Genomic DNA, 14,194 nt, shown 5'->3' on the forward strand with positions numbered 1-14,194 from the left:
ACACTGCTGATCTGTGCGGTCACATGTCTCTCCTCTGATCAGTTATCTGTATACTGGAGTATATACTATATACCATACACTGCTGATCTGTGCGGTCACATGTTCTCCTCCTGATCAGTTATCTGTATACTGGAGTATATACTATATACCATACACTGCTGATCTGTGCGGTCACATGTCTCTCCTCTGATCAGTTATCTGTATACTGGAGTATATACTATATACCATACACTGCTGATCTGTGCGGTCACATGTCTCTCCTCTGATCAGTTATCTGTATACTGGAGTATATACTATATACCATACACTGCTGATCTGTGCGGTCACATGTCTCCTCTGATCAGTTATCTGTATACTGGAGTATATACTATATACCATACACTGCTGATCTGTGCGGTCACATGTCTCTCCTCTGATCAGTTATCTGTATACTGGAGTATATACTATATACCATACACTGCTGATCTGTGCGGTCACATGTCTCCTCTCTGATCAGTTATCTGTATACTGGAGTATATACTATATACCATACACTGCTGATCTGTGCGGTCACATGTCTCTCCTCTGATCAGTTATCTGTATACTGGAGTATATACTATATACCATACACTGCTGATCTGTGCGGTCACATGTCTCTCCTCTGATCAGTTATCTGTATACTGGAGTATATACTATATACCATACACTGCTGATCTGTGCGGTCACATGTCTCCTCTGATCAGTTATCTGTATACTGGAGTATATACTATATACCATACACTGCTGATCTGTGCGGTCACATGTCTCTCCTCTGATCAGTTATCTGTATACTGGAGTATATACTATATACCATACACTGCTGATCTGTGCGGTCACATGTCTCCTCTCTGATCAGTTATCTGTATACTGGAGTATATACTATATACCATACACTGCTGATCTGTGCGGTCACATGTCTCCTCTGATCAGTTATCTGTATACTGGAGTATATACTATATACCATACACTGCTGATCTGTGCGGTCACATGTCTCTCCTCTGATCAGTTATCTGTATACTGGAGTATATACTATATACCATACACTGCTGATCTGTGCGGTCACATGTCTCCTCTGATCAGTTATCTGTATACTGGAGTATATACTATATACCATACACTGCTGATCTGTGCGGTCACATGTCTCCTCTGATCAGTTATCTGTATACTGGAGTATATACTATATACCATACACTGCTGATCTGTGCGGTCACATGTCTCCTCTGATCAGTTATCTGTATACTGGAGTATATACTATATACCATACACTGCTGATCTGTGCGGTCACATGTCTCCTCTGATCAGTTATCTGTATACTGGAGTATATACTATATACCATACACTGCTGATCTGTGCGGTCACATGTCTCTCCTCTGATCAGTTATCTGTATACTGGAGTATATACTATATACCATACACTGCTGATCTGTGCGGTCACATGTCTCCTCTGATCAGTTATCTGTATACTGGAGTATATACTATATACCATACACTGCTGATCTGTGCGGTCACATGTCTCCTCTGATCAGTTATCTGTATACTGGAGTATATACTATATACCATACACTGCTGATCTGTGCGGTCACATGTCTCCTCTGATCAGTTATCTGTATACTGGAGTATATACTATATACCATACACTGCTGATCTGTGCGGTCACATGTCTCCTCTGATCAGTTATCTGTATACTGGAGTATATACTATATACCATACACTGCTGATCTGTGCGGTCACATGTCTCTCTCTGATCAGTTATCTGTATACTGGAGTATATACTATATACCATACACTGCTGATCTGTGCGGTCACATGTCTCTCCTCTGATCAGTTATCTGTATACTGGAGTATATACTATATACCATACACTGCTGATCTGTGTGGTCACATGTCTCTCCTCTGATCAGTTATCTGTATACTGGAGTATATACTATATACCATACACTGCTGATCTGTGCGGTCACATGTCTCTCCTCTGATCAGGTATCTGTATACTGTAGTATATACTATATACCATACACTGCTGATCTGTGCGGTCACATGTCTCCTCTGATCAGTTATCTGTATACTGGAGTATATACTATATACCATACACTGCTGATCTGTGCGGTCACATGTCTCCTCTGTGATCAGGTATCTGTATACTGGAGTATATACTATATACCATACACTGCTGATCTGTGCGGTCACATGTCTCTCCTCTGATCAGTTATCTGTATACTGGAGTATATACTATATACCATACACTGCTGATCTGTGCGGTCACATGTCTCTCCTCTGATCAGTTATCTGTATACTGGAGTATATACTATATACCATACACTGCTGATCTGTGCGGTCACATGTCTCTCCTCTGATCAGTTATCTGTATACTGGAGTATATACTATATACCATACACTGCTGATCTGTGCGGTCACATGTCTCCTCTGATCAGTTATCTGTATACTGGAGTATATACTATATACCATACACTGCTGATCTGTGCGGTCACATGTCTCCTCTGATCAGTTATCTGTATACTGGAGTATATACTATATACCATACACTGCTGATCTGTGTGGTCACATGTCTCCTCTGATCAGTTATCTGTATACTGGAGTATATACTATATACCATACACTGCTGATCTGTGCGGTCACATGTCTCCTCTGATCAGTTATCTGTATACTGGAGTATATACTATATACCATACACTGCTGATCTGTGCGGTCACATGTCTCTCCTCTGATCAGTTATCTGTATACTGGAGTATATACTATATACCATACACTGCTGATCTGTGCGGTCACATGTCTCCTGTGATCAGTTATCTGTATACTGGAGTATATACTATATACCATACACTGCTGATCTGTGCGGTCACATGTCTCCTGTGATCAGTTATCTGTATACTGGAGTATATACTATATACCATACACTGCTGATCTGTGCGGTCACATGTCTCCTCTGATCAGTTATCTGTATACTGGAGTATATACTATATACCATACACTGCTGATCTGTGCGGTCACATGTCTCCTCTGATCAGTTATCTGTATACTGGAGTATATACTATATACCATACACTGCTGATCTGTACGGTCACATGTCTCTCCTCTGATCAGTTATCTATATACTGGAGTATATACTATATACCATACACTGCTGATCTGTGCGGTCACATGTCTCCTCTGATCAGTTATCTGTATACTGGAGTATATACTATATACCATACACTGCTGATCTGTGCGGTCACATGTCTCTCCTCTGATCAGTTATCTATATACTGGAGTATATACTATATACCATACACTGCTGATCTGTGCGGTCACATGTCTCCTCTGATCAGTTATCTGTATACTGGAGTATATACTATATACCATACACTGCTGATCTGTGCGGTCACATGTCTCCTCTGATCAGTTATCTGTATACTGGAGTATATACTATATACCATACACTGCTGATCTGTGCGGTCACATGTCTCCTCTGATCAGTTATCTGTATACTGGAGTATATACTATATACCATACACTGCTGATCTGTGCGGTCACATGTCTCCTCTGATCAGTTATCTGTATACTGGAGTATATACTATATACCATACACTGCTGATCTGTACGGTCACATGTCTCTCCTCTGATCAGTTATCTATATACTGGAGTATATACTATATACCATACACTGCTGATCTGTGCGGTCACATGTCTCCTCTGATCAGTTATCTGTATACTGGAGTATATACTATATACCATACACTGCTGATCTGTGTGGTCACATGTCTCCTCTGATCAGTTATCTGTATACTGTAGTATATACTATATACCATACACTGCTGATCTGTACGGTCACATGTCTCCTCTGATCAGTTATCTGTATACTGGAGTATATACTATATACCATACACTGCTGATCTGTGTGGTCACATGTCTCCTCTGATCAGTTATCTGTATACTGGAGTATATACTATATACCATACACTGCTGATCTGTGTGGTCACATGTCTCCTCTGATCAGTTATCTGTATACTGTAGTATATACTATATACCATACACTGCTGATCTGTACGGTCACATGTCTCCTCTGATCAGTTATCTGTATACTGGAGTATATACTATATACCATACACTGCTGATCTGTGCGGTCACATGTCTCCTCTGATCAGTTATCTGTATACTGGAGTATATACTATATACCATACACTGCTGATCTGTGCGGTCACATGTCTCCTCTGATCAGTTATCTGTATACTGGAGTATATACTATATACCATACACTGCTGATCTGTGCAGTCACATGTCTCCTCTGATCAGTTATCTGTATACTGGAGTATATACTATATACCATACACTGCTGATCTGTGTGGTCACATGTCTCCTCTGATCAGTTATCTGTATACTGGAGTATATACTATATACCATACACTGCTGATCTGTGCGGTCACATGTCTCCTCTGATCAGTTATCTGTATACTGGAGTATATACTATATACCATACACTGCTGATCTGTGCGGTCACATGTCTCCTCTGATCAGTTATCTGTATACTGGAGTATATACTATATACCATACACTGCTGATCTGTGCGGTCACATGTCTCTCCTCTGATCAGTTATCTGTATACTGGAGTATATACTATATACCATACACTGCTGATCTGTGCGGTCACATGTCTCCTCTGATCAGTTATCTGTATACTGGAGTATATACTATATACCATACACTGCTGATCTGTGCGGTCACATGTCTCCTGTGATCAGTTATCTGTATACTGGAGTATATACTATATACCATACACTGCTGATCTGTGCGGTCACATGTCTCTCCTCTGATCAGTTATCTGTATACTGGAGTATATACTATATACCATACACTGCTGATCTGTGCGGTCACATGTCTCCTGTGATCAGTTATCTGTATACTGGAGTATATACTATATACCATACACTGCTGATCTGTGCGGTCACATGTCTCTCCTCTGATCAGGTATCTGTATACTGGAGTATATACTATATACCATACACTGCTGATCTGTGCAGTCACATGTCTCTCCTCTGATCAGTTATCTGTATACTGGAGTATATACTATATACCATACACTGCTGATCTGTGCGGTCACATGTCTCCTCTGATCAGTTATCTATATACTGGAGTATATACTATATACCATACACTGCTGATCTGTGCGGTCACATGTCTCCTCTGATCAGTTATCTGTATACTGGAGTATATACTATATACCATACACTGCTGATCTGTGCGGTCACATGTCTCCTCTGATCAGTTATCTGTATACTGGAGTATATACTATATACCATACACTGCTGATCTGTGCGGTCACATGTCTCCTCTGATCAGTTATCTGTATACTGGAGTATATACTATATACCATACACTGCTGATCTGTGCGGTCACATGTCTCTCCTCTGATCAGTTATCTGTATACTGGAGTATATACTATATACCATACACTGCTGATCTGTGCGGTCACATGTCTCCTCTGATCAGTTATCTGTATACTGGAGTATATACTATATACCATACACTGCTGATCTGTGCGGTCACATGTCTCCTCTGATCAGTTATCTATATACTGGAGTATATACTATATACCATACACTGCTGATCTGTGCGGTCACATGTCTCCTCTGATCAGTTATCTGTATACTGGAGTATATACTATATACCATACACTGCTGATCTGTGCGGTCACATGTCTCTCCTCTGATCAGTTATCTGTATACTGGAGTATATACTATATACCATACACTGCTGATCTGTGCGGTCACATGTCTCTCCTCTGATCAGGTATCTGTATACTGGAGTATATACTATATACCATACACTGCTGATCTGTGCAGTCACATGTCTCTCCTCTGATCAGTTATCTGTATACTGGAGTATATACTATATACCATACACTGCTGATCTGTGCGGTCACATGTCTCCTCTGATCAGTTATCTGTATACTGGAGTATATACTATATACCATACACTGCTGATCTGTGCGGTCACATGTCTCTCCTCTGATCAGTTATCTGTATACTGGAGTATATACTATATACCATACACTGCTGATCTGTGCGGTCACATGTCTCTCCTCTGATCAGTTATCTGTATACTGGAGTATATACTATATACCATACACTGCTGATCTGTGCGGTCACATGTCTCCTCTGATCAGTTATCTGTATACTGGAGTATATACTATATACCATACACTGCTGATCTGTGCGGTCACATGTCTCCTCTGATCAGTTATCTGTATACTGGAGTATATACTATATACCATACACTGCTGATCTGTGCGGTCACATGTCTCCTCTGATCAGTTATCTGTATACTGGAGTATATACTATATACCATACACTGCTGATCTGTGCGGTCACATGTCTCTCCTCTGATCAGTTATCTGTATACTGGAGTATATACTATATACCATACACTGCTGATCTGTGCGGTCACATGTCTCCTCTGATCAGTTATCTGTATACTGGAGTATATACTATATACCATACACTGCTGATCTGTGCGGTCACATGTCTCCTCTGATCAGTTATCTGTATACTGGAGTATATACTATATACCATACACTGCTGATCTGTGCGGTCACATGTCTCCTCTGATCAGTTATCTATATACTGGAGTATATACTATATACCATACACTGCTGATCTGTGCGGTCACATGTCTCTCCTCTGATCAGTTATCTGTATACTGGAGTATATACTATATACCATACACTGCTGATCTGTGCGGTCACATGTCTCCTCTGATCAGTTATCTGTATACTGGAGTATATACTATATACCATACACTGCTGATCTGTGCGGTCACATGTCTCCTCTGATCAGTTATCTGTATACTGGAGTATATACTATATACCATACACTGCTGATCTGTGCGGTCACATGTCTCTCCTCTGATCAGTTATCTGTATACTGGAGTATATACTATATACCATACACTGCTGATCTGTGCGGTCACATGTCTCTCCTCTGATCAGTTATCTGTATACTGGAGTATATACTATATACCATACACTGCTGATCTGTGCGGTCACATGTCTCCTCTGATCAGTTATCTGTATACTGGAGTATATACTATATACCATACACTGCTGATCTGTGCGGTCACATGTCTCCTCTGATCAGTTATCTGTATACTGGAGTATATACTATATACCATACACTGCTGATCTGTGCGGTCACATGTCTCTCCTCTGATCAGTTATCTGTATACTGGAGTATATACTATATACCATACACTGCTGATCTGTGCGGTCACATGTCTCCTCTGATCAGTTATCTGTATACTGGAGTATATACTATATACCATACACTGCTGATCTGTGTGGTCACATGTCTCCTCTGATCAGTTATCTATATACTGGAGTATATACTATATACCATACACTGCTGATCTGTGCGGTCACATGTCTCTCCTCTGATCAGTTATCTGTATACTGGAGTATATACTATATACCATACACTGCTGATCTGTGCGGTCACATGTCTCCTCTGATCAGTTATCTGTATACTGGAGTATATACTATATACCATACACTGCTGATCTGTGCGGTCACATGTCTCCTCTGATCAGTTATCTGTATACTGGAGTATATACTATATACCATACACTGCTGATCTGTGCGGTCACATGTCTCTCCTCTGATCAGTTATCTGTATACTGGAGTATATACTATATACCATACACTGCTGATCTGTGCGGTCACATGTCTCCTCTGATCAGTTATCTGTATACTGGAGTATATACTATATACCATACACTGCTGATCTGTGTGGTCACATGTCTCCTCTGATCAGTTATCTGTATACTGGAGTATATACTATATACCATACACTGCTGATCTGTGCGGTCACATGTCTCCTCTGATCAGGTATCTGTATACTGGAGTATATACTATATACCATACACTGCTGATCTGTGCGGTCACATGTCTCCTCTGATCAGTTATCTGTATACTGGAGTATATACTATATACCATACACTGCTGATCTGTGCGGTCACATGTCTCCTCTCTGATCAGTTATCTGTATACTGGAGTATATACTATATACCATACACTGCTGATCTGTGCGGTCACATGTCTCCTCTGATCAGGTATCTGTATACTGGAGTATATACTATATACCATACACTGCTGATCTGTGCGGTCACATGTCTCCTCTGATCAGTTATCTATATACTGGAGTATATACTATATACCATACACTGCTGATCTGTGCGGTCACATGTCTCTCCTCTGATCAGTTATCTGTATACTGGAGTATATACTATATACCATACACTGCTGATCTGTGCGGTCACATGTCTCTCCTCTGATCAGTTATCTGTATACTGGAGTATATACTATATACCATACACTGCTGATCTGTGCGGTCACATGTCTCCTCTCTGATCAGTTATCTGTATACTGGAGTATATACTATATACCATACACTGCTGATCTGTGCGGTCACATGTCTCCTCTGATCAGGTATCTGTATACTGGAGTATATACTATATACCATACACTGCTGATCTGTGCGGTCACATGTCTCCTCTGATCAGTTATCTATATACTGGAGTATATACTATATACCATACACTGCTGATCTGTGCGGTCACATGTCTCCTCTGATCAGTTATCTATATACTGGAGTATATACTATATACCATACACTGCTGATCTGTGCGGTCACATGTCTCTCCTCTGATCAGTTATCTGTATACTGGAGTATATACTATATACCATACACTGCTGATCTGTGCGGTCACATGTCTCTCCTCTGATCAGTTATCTGTATACTGGAGTATATACTATACACTAGACACTGCCCCTTTTGTCAGGCTCCAGGGGTAGTGGAGCCACTGGACCACCACGGATGCTGACGTAAGCCGACACCTGGTGGCACCCGGTTTTCCCCAGACCCCGCCGCCGTTGGACTTGCTGTGGTTTGGTGCCACCAGGTTGTTCCACAAATGTGGCTTTGTCCACAGTGGCAGCCGCGGCGAGTTACACAGACTTTAGGCAGAATTGTAGTGGGGACCAGGCAGGAGGTCAGGACCGGCAGCTCGGGATCGGAGTCATAGACGAAGCAACAGGTCAGGGCAGGCGGAATAGGATCAAAGTCACATACAGAACAACGGGAAATCAGTAGACAGGCACAAGGCAAGGACACGAGCTTTCTCACCGGCATAGAGCAGGACGATCCGGTAGGGAATCGGCCAGCACCTCCCTCCAGAAGATGGTGCCACTCTTCTAAGGCAAGGGTTATCGCTCACAGTAACCGATCTCCTGTGGAGTAATTCCTCTCTGCAGATGTAAGCGCATGTAAGGGTTCGGCCTTTGGACTCTTTGGCTCCCGCTCTGCTCCCGCTCCTACAGATGAGGCGTCACCTTCCAGGTGGAAAGTCTTCTCTGTATGTGGCCGTGTGAGAACTGGGCCCGAGGCAAAGCCTGACTTCAATGTAGAGCCGGACTCTAGAACCGATGATGCCAAAATCGAGGATTGGCACCCTTCTAGGTGAGTGCCACGATGGGGGACACCAGGGAGGAGAAGTGCGGAATAAACTGCTGGGAGTAACGCCCAGGAATCTCTGTATTGCACGTTGTCCTACTGGGCGAGGCCATTGAAAGAGCGCAGACAGCTTGGAAGGATCCTCGGTCAGAGATAATATAGCCGAGGAAGGGGAGACTCCACTGATGGAACTGGCACTTCTCAGTGTAAGGACTACTGGCCCTTAAACGGGTGAGAACTTGCCGGGATATCGTGCAGATAAACCACGACACAGGAATATAGCAAGTGCCTAAGGATGTCATTGACAAACTCCTGGAAGGCAGCCGCTGCGTTACAGAGTCCAAACGGCTTCACCAGGTACTCAAAGGGTCCATCACGAGTGTTGAAGGCCGTCTTCACGGATACAGATGAGGTTATAAGCCCCCAGCTTGGAGAAGACCTTGGCACCACGTAGGTACTTTAATCAAAGGCACAGGATAGCGATTCTTAGCGGTGACTTTGTTAAGACCTTGATAGTCTATACGGAGTGACGAACCCTGCACCAGCCGGAGAGGAGGGTTTTACGTATGAACCCCCTCTGCAGGTTCTCTTTGATGTAGTCTGACATTGCTAACCCCAAGGAGGAGACATATCCGCCAGCGTGTCACTAGGGCAGTGGTAAGGACACTGCGGTGGCAAAATCTCTGCTTGCTTCTTCAAAAAGACAACAGCAAAGTCTTGATGAGAAGCTGGGACACCCTCCAGAGATTGGGAGACCACGGAAGAGACCACGACAGGGACTGGATGATGAACCATCATACAGATCAGATCCCCAACGAAGAATCTCCCCCGTCTTCTAGTGATGGACAGGTGCATGGACTGGCAACCATGGAAGTCCTAACAGGAGGGACGAGATGGAGCGAGGCAGCACATAGAAAGACTGTCCCTCTTTATGTAGAGCTCTGACTTGCGGGATCATAGGCTCTTTACGGTACCGGACTGGATCGAAAAGGATTTGGCCACTGCCCGAGGAGATGACCAGGGGATTATCGAGGCAGACCACAGGGACGTGATGCTCAGAGACCAGAGCGGCATCCATAATGTTTCCCGAACAACCAGAGTCTAAGAAGGCAGAAACCTTAAACTGGCTACCTGTGCCAAAGCTGAGGAGCACGGGAATGTTTAGGTGTGGAGAAGCTTTGCTCTCACGTAGGGACGCTTCTCCCTAGAACCCTAGCTGTGGGTGTTTCCTGGAAGCTGAGGAGCATGGGAATGTTTAGGTGTGGAGAAGCTTTGCTCTCACGTAGGGACCCTTCTCCCATGAACCCTAGCTGTGGGTGTTTCCTGGAAGCCGAGGAGCACGGGAATGTTTAGGCGCGGAGAAGCTTTGCTCTCACGTAGGGACCCTTCTCCCATGAACCCTAGCTGTGGCCGTTTCCTGGAAGCTGAGGAGCACGGGAATGTTTAGGTGTGGAGAAGCTTTGCTCTCACGTAGGGACCCTTCTCCCATGAACCCTAGCTGTCGGCGTTTCCTGGAAGCTGAGGAGCACGGGAATGTTTAGGTGTGGAGAAGCTTTGCTCTCACGTAGGGACCCTTCTCCCATGAACCCTAGCTGTCGGCGTTTCCTGGAAGCTGAGGAGCACGGGAATGTTTAGGTGTGGAGAAGCTTCGCTCTCACGTAGGGACCCTTCTCCCATGAACCCTAGCTGTGGCCGTTTCCTGGAAGCTGAGGAGCATGGGAATGTTTAGGTGTGGAGAAGCTTTGCTCTCACGTAGGGACGCTTCTCCCATGAACCCTAGCTGTGGGCGTTTCCTGGAAGCTGAGGAGCACGGGAATGTTTAGGTGTGGAGAAGCTTTGCTCTCATGTAGGGACGCTTCTCCCATGAACCCTAGCTGTCGGCGTTTCCTGGAAGCTGAGGAGCACGGGAATGTTTAGGTGTGGAGAAGCTTTGCTCTCACGTAGGGACCCTTCTCCCATGAACCCTAGCTGTGGGCGTTTCCTGGAAGCTGAGGAGCACGGGAATGTTTAGGCGCGGAGATGCTTTGCTCTCACGTAGGGACGCTTCTCCCATGAACCCTTGCTGTGGGCGTTTCCTGGAAGCTGAAGAGCACGGGAATGTTTAGGTGTGGAGAAGCTTTGCTCTCACGTAGGGACCTTTCTCCCATGAACCCTAGCTGTGGGTGTTTCCTGGAAGCTGAGGAGCACGGGAATGTTTAGGTGTGGAGATGCTTTGCTCTCACGTAGGGACGCTTCTCCCTAGAACCCTAGCTGTGGGCGTTTCCTGGAAGCTGAGGAGCACGGGAATGTTTAGGTGTGGAGAAGCTTTGCTCTCACGTAGGGACGCTTCTCCCATGAACATAGCTGTGGGCGTTTCCTCGAAGCTGAGGAGCACGGGAATGTTTAGGTGTGGAGAAGCTTTGCTCTCACGTAGGGACCCTTCTCCCATGAACCCTAGCTGTGGGCGTTTCCTGGAAGCTGAGGAGCACGGGAATGTTTAGGTGTGGAGATGCTTTGCTCTCACGTAGGGACCCTTCTCCCATGAACCCTAGCTGTGGGCGTTTCCTGGAAGCTGAGGAGCACTGGAATGTTTAGGTGTGGAGAAGCTTTGCTCTCACGTAGGGACGCTTCTCCCATGAACCCTAGCTGTGGCCGTTTCCTGGAAGCTGAGGAGCACGGGAATGTTTAGGTGTGGAGAAGCTTCGCTCTCATGTAGGGACGCTTCTCCCATGAACCCTTGCTGTGGGCGTTTCCTGGAAGCTGAGGAGCACGGGAATGTTTAGGTGTGGAGATACTTTGCTCTCACGTAGGGACGCTTCTCCCATGAACCCTAGCTGTGGGCGTTTCCTGGAAGCTGAGGAGCACGGGAATGTTTAGGTGTGGAGAAGCTTTGCTCTCACGTAGGGACGCTTCTCCCATGAACCCTAGCTGTGGCCGTTTCCTGGAAGCTGAGGAGCACGGGAATGTTTAGGTGTGGAGAAGCTTTGCTCTCATGTAGGGACGCTTCTCCCATGAACCCTTGCTGTGGGTGTTTCCTGGAAGCCGAGGAGCACGGGAATGTTTAGGTGTGGAGAAGCTTCGCTCTCATGTAGGGACGCTTCTCCCATGAACCCTTGCTGTGAGCGTTTCCTGGAAGCTGAGGAGCACGGGAATGTTTAGGTGTGGAGATGCTTTGCTCTCACGTAGGGACGCTTCTCCCATGAACCCTAGCTGTGGGCGTTTCCTGGAAGCTGAGGAGCACGGGAATGTTTAGGTGTGGAGAAGCTTTGCTCTCACGTAGGGACGCTTCTCCCATGAACCCTAGCTGTGGGCGTTTCCTGGAAGCTGAGGAGCATGGGAATGTTTAGGTGTGGAGAAGCTTTGCTCTCACGTAGGGACGCTTCTCCTATGAACCCTAGCTGTGGGCGTTTCCTGGAAGCTGAGGAGCACGGGAATGTTTAGGTGTGGAGAAGCTTTGCTCTCATGTAGGGACGCTTCTCCCATGAACCCTAGCTGTGGGCGTTTCCTGGAAGCTGAGGAGCACGGGAATGTTTAGGTGTGGAGAAGCTTTGCTCTCACGTAGGGACGCTTCTCCCATGAACCCTAGCTGTGGGCGTTTCCTGGAAGCTGAGGAGCACGGGAATGTTTAGGTGTGGAGAAGCTTTGTTCTCACGTAGGGACCCTTCTCCCATGAACCCTAGCTGTGGGTGTTTCCTGGAAGCTGAGGAGCACGGGAATGTTTAGGTGTGGAGAAGCTTTGTTCTCACGTAGGGACCCTTCTCCCATGAACCCTAGCTGTGGGCGTTTCCTGGAAGCTGAGGAGCACGGGAATGTTTAGGTGTGGAGAAGCTTTGCTCTCACGTAGGGACCCTTCTCCCTAGAACCCTAGCTGTGGGCGTTTCCTGGAAGCTGAGGAGCACGGGAATGTTTAGGAGTGGAGAAGCTTTGTTCTCACGTAGGGACCCTTCTCCCATGAACCCTAGCTGTGGGCGTTTCCTGGAAGCTGAGGAGCACGGGAATGTTTAGGTGTGGAGAAGCTTTGCTCTCACGTAGGGACCCTTCTCCCTAGAACCCTAGCTGTGGGCGTTTCCTGGAAGCTGAGGAGCACGGGAATGTTTAGGTGTGGAGAAGCTTTGCTCTCACGTAGGGACCCTTCTCCCTAGAACCCTAGCTGTGGGCGTTTCCTGGAAGCTGAGGAGCACGGGAATGTTTAGGTGTGGAGAAGCTTTGCTCTCACGTAGGGACGCTTCTCCCTAGAACCCTAGCTGTGGGCGTTTCCTGGAAGCTGAGGAGCACGGGAATGTTTAGGTGTGGAGAAGCTTTGCTCTCACGTAGGGACCCTTCTCCCATGAACCCTTGCTGTGGGCGTTTCCTGGAAGCTGAGGAGCACGGGAATGTTTAGGTGTGGAGAAGCTTTGCTCTCATGTAGGGACCCTTCTCCCATGAACCCTAGCTGTGGGCGTTTCCTGGAAGCTGAGGAGCACGGAAATGTTTAGGTGTGGAGAAGCTTTGCTCTCACGTAGGGACGCTTCTCCCTAGAACCCTAGCTGTGGGCGTTTCCTGTAAGCTGAGGAGCACGGGAATGTTTAGGTGTGGAGAAGCTTTGCTCTCATGTAGGGACGCTTCTCCCTAGAACCCTAGCTGTGGGCGTTTCCTGGAAGCTGAGGAGCACGGAAATGTTTAGGTGTGGAGAAGCTTTGCTCTCACGTAGGGACGCTTCT

This window comes from Engystomops pustulosus, chromosome 4 (genome assembly GCF_040894005.1).
Source record: "Engystomops pustulosus chromosome 4, aEngPut4.maternal, whole genome shotgun sequence".
In the NCBI taxonomy this organism is placed as follows: Eukaryota; Metazoa; Chordata; class Amphibia; order Anura; family Leptodactylidae; genus Engystomops; species Engystomops pustulosus.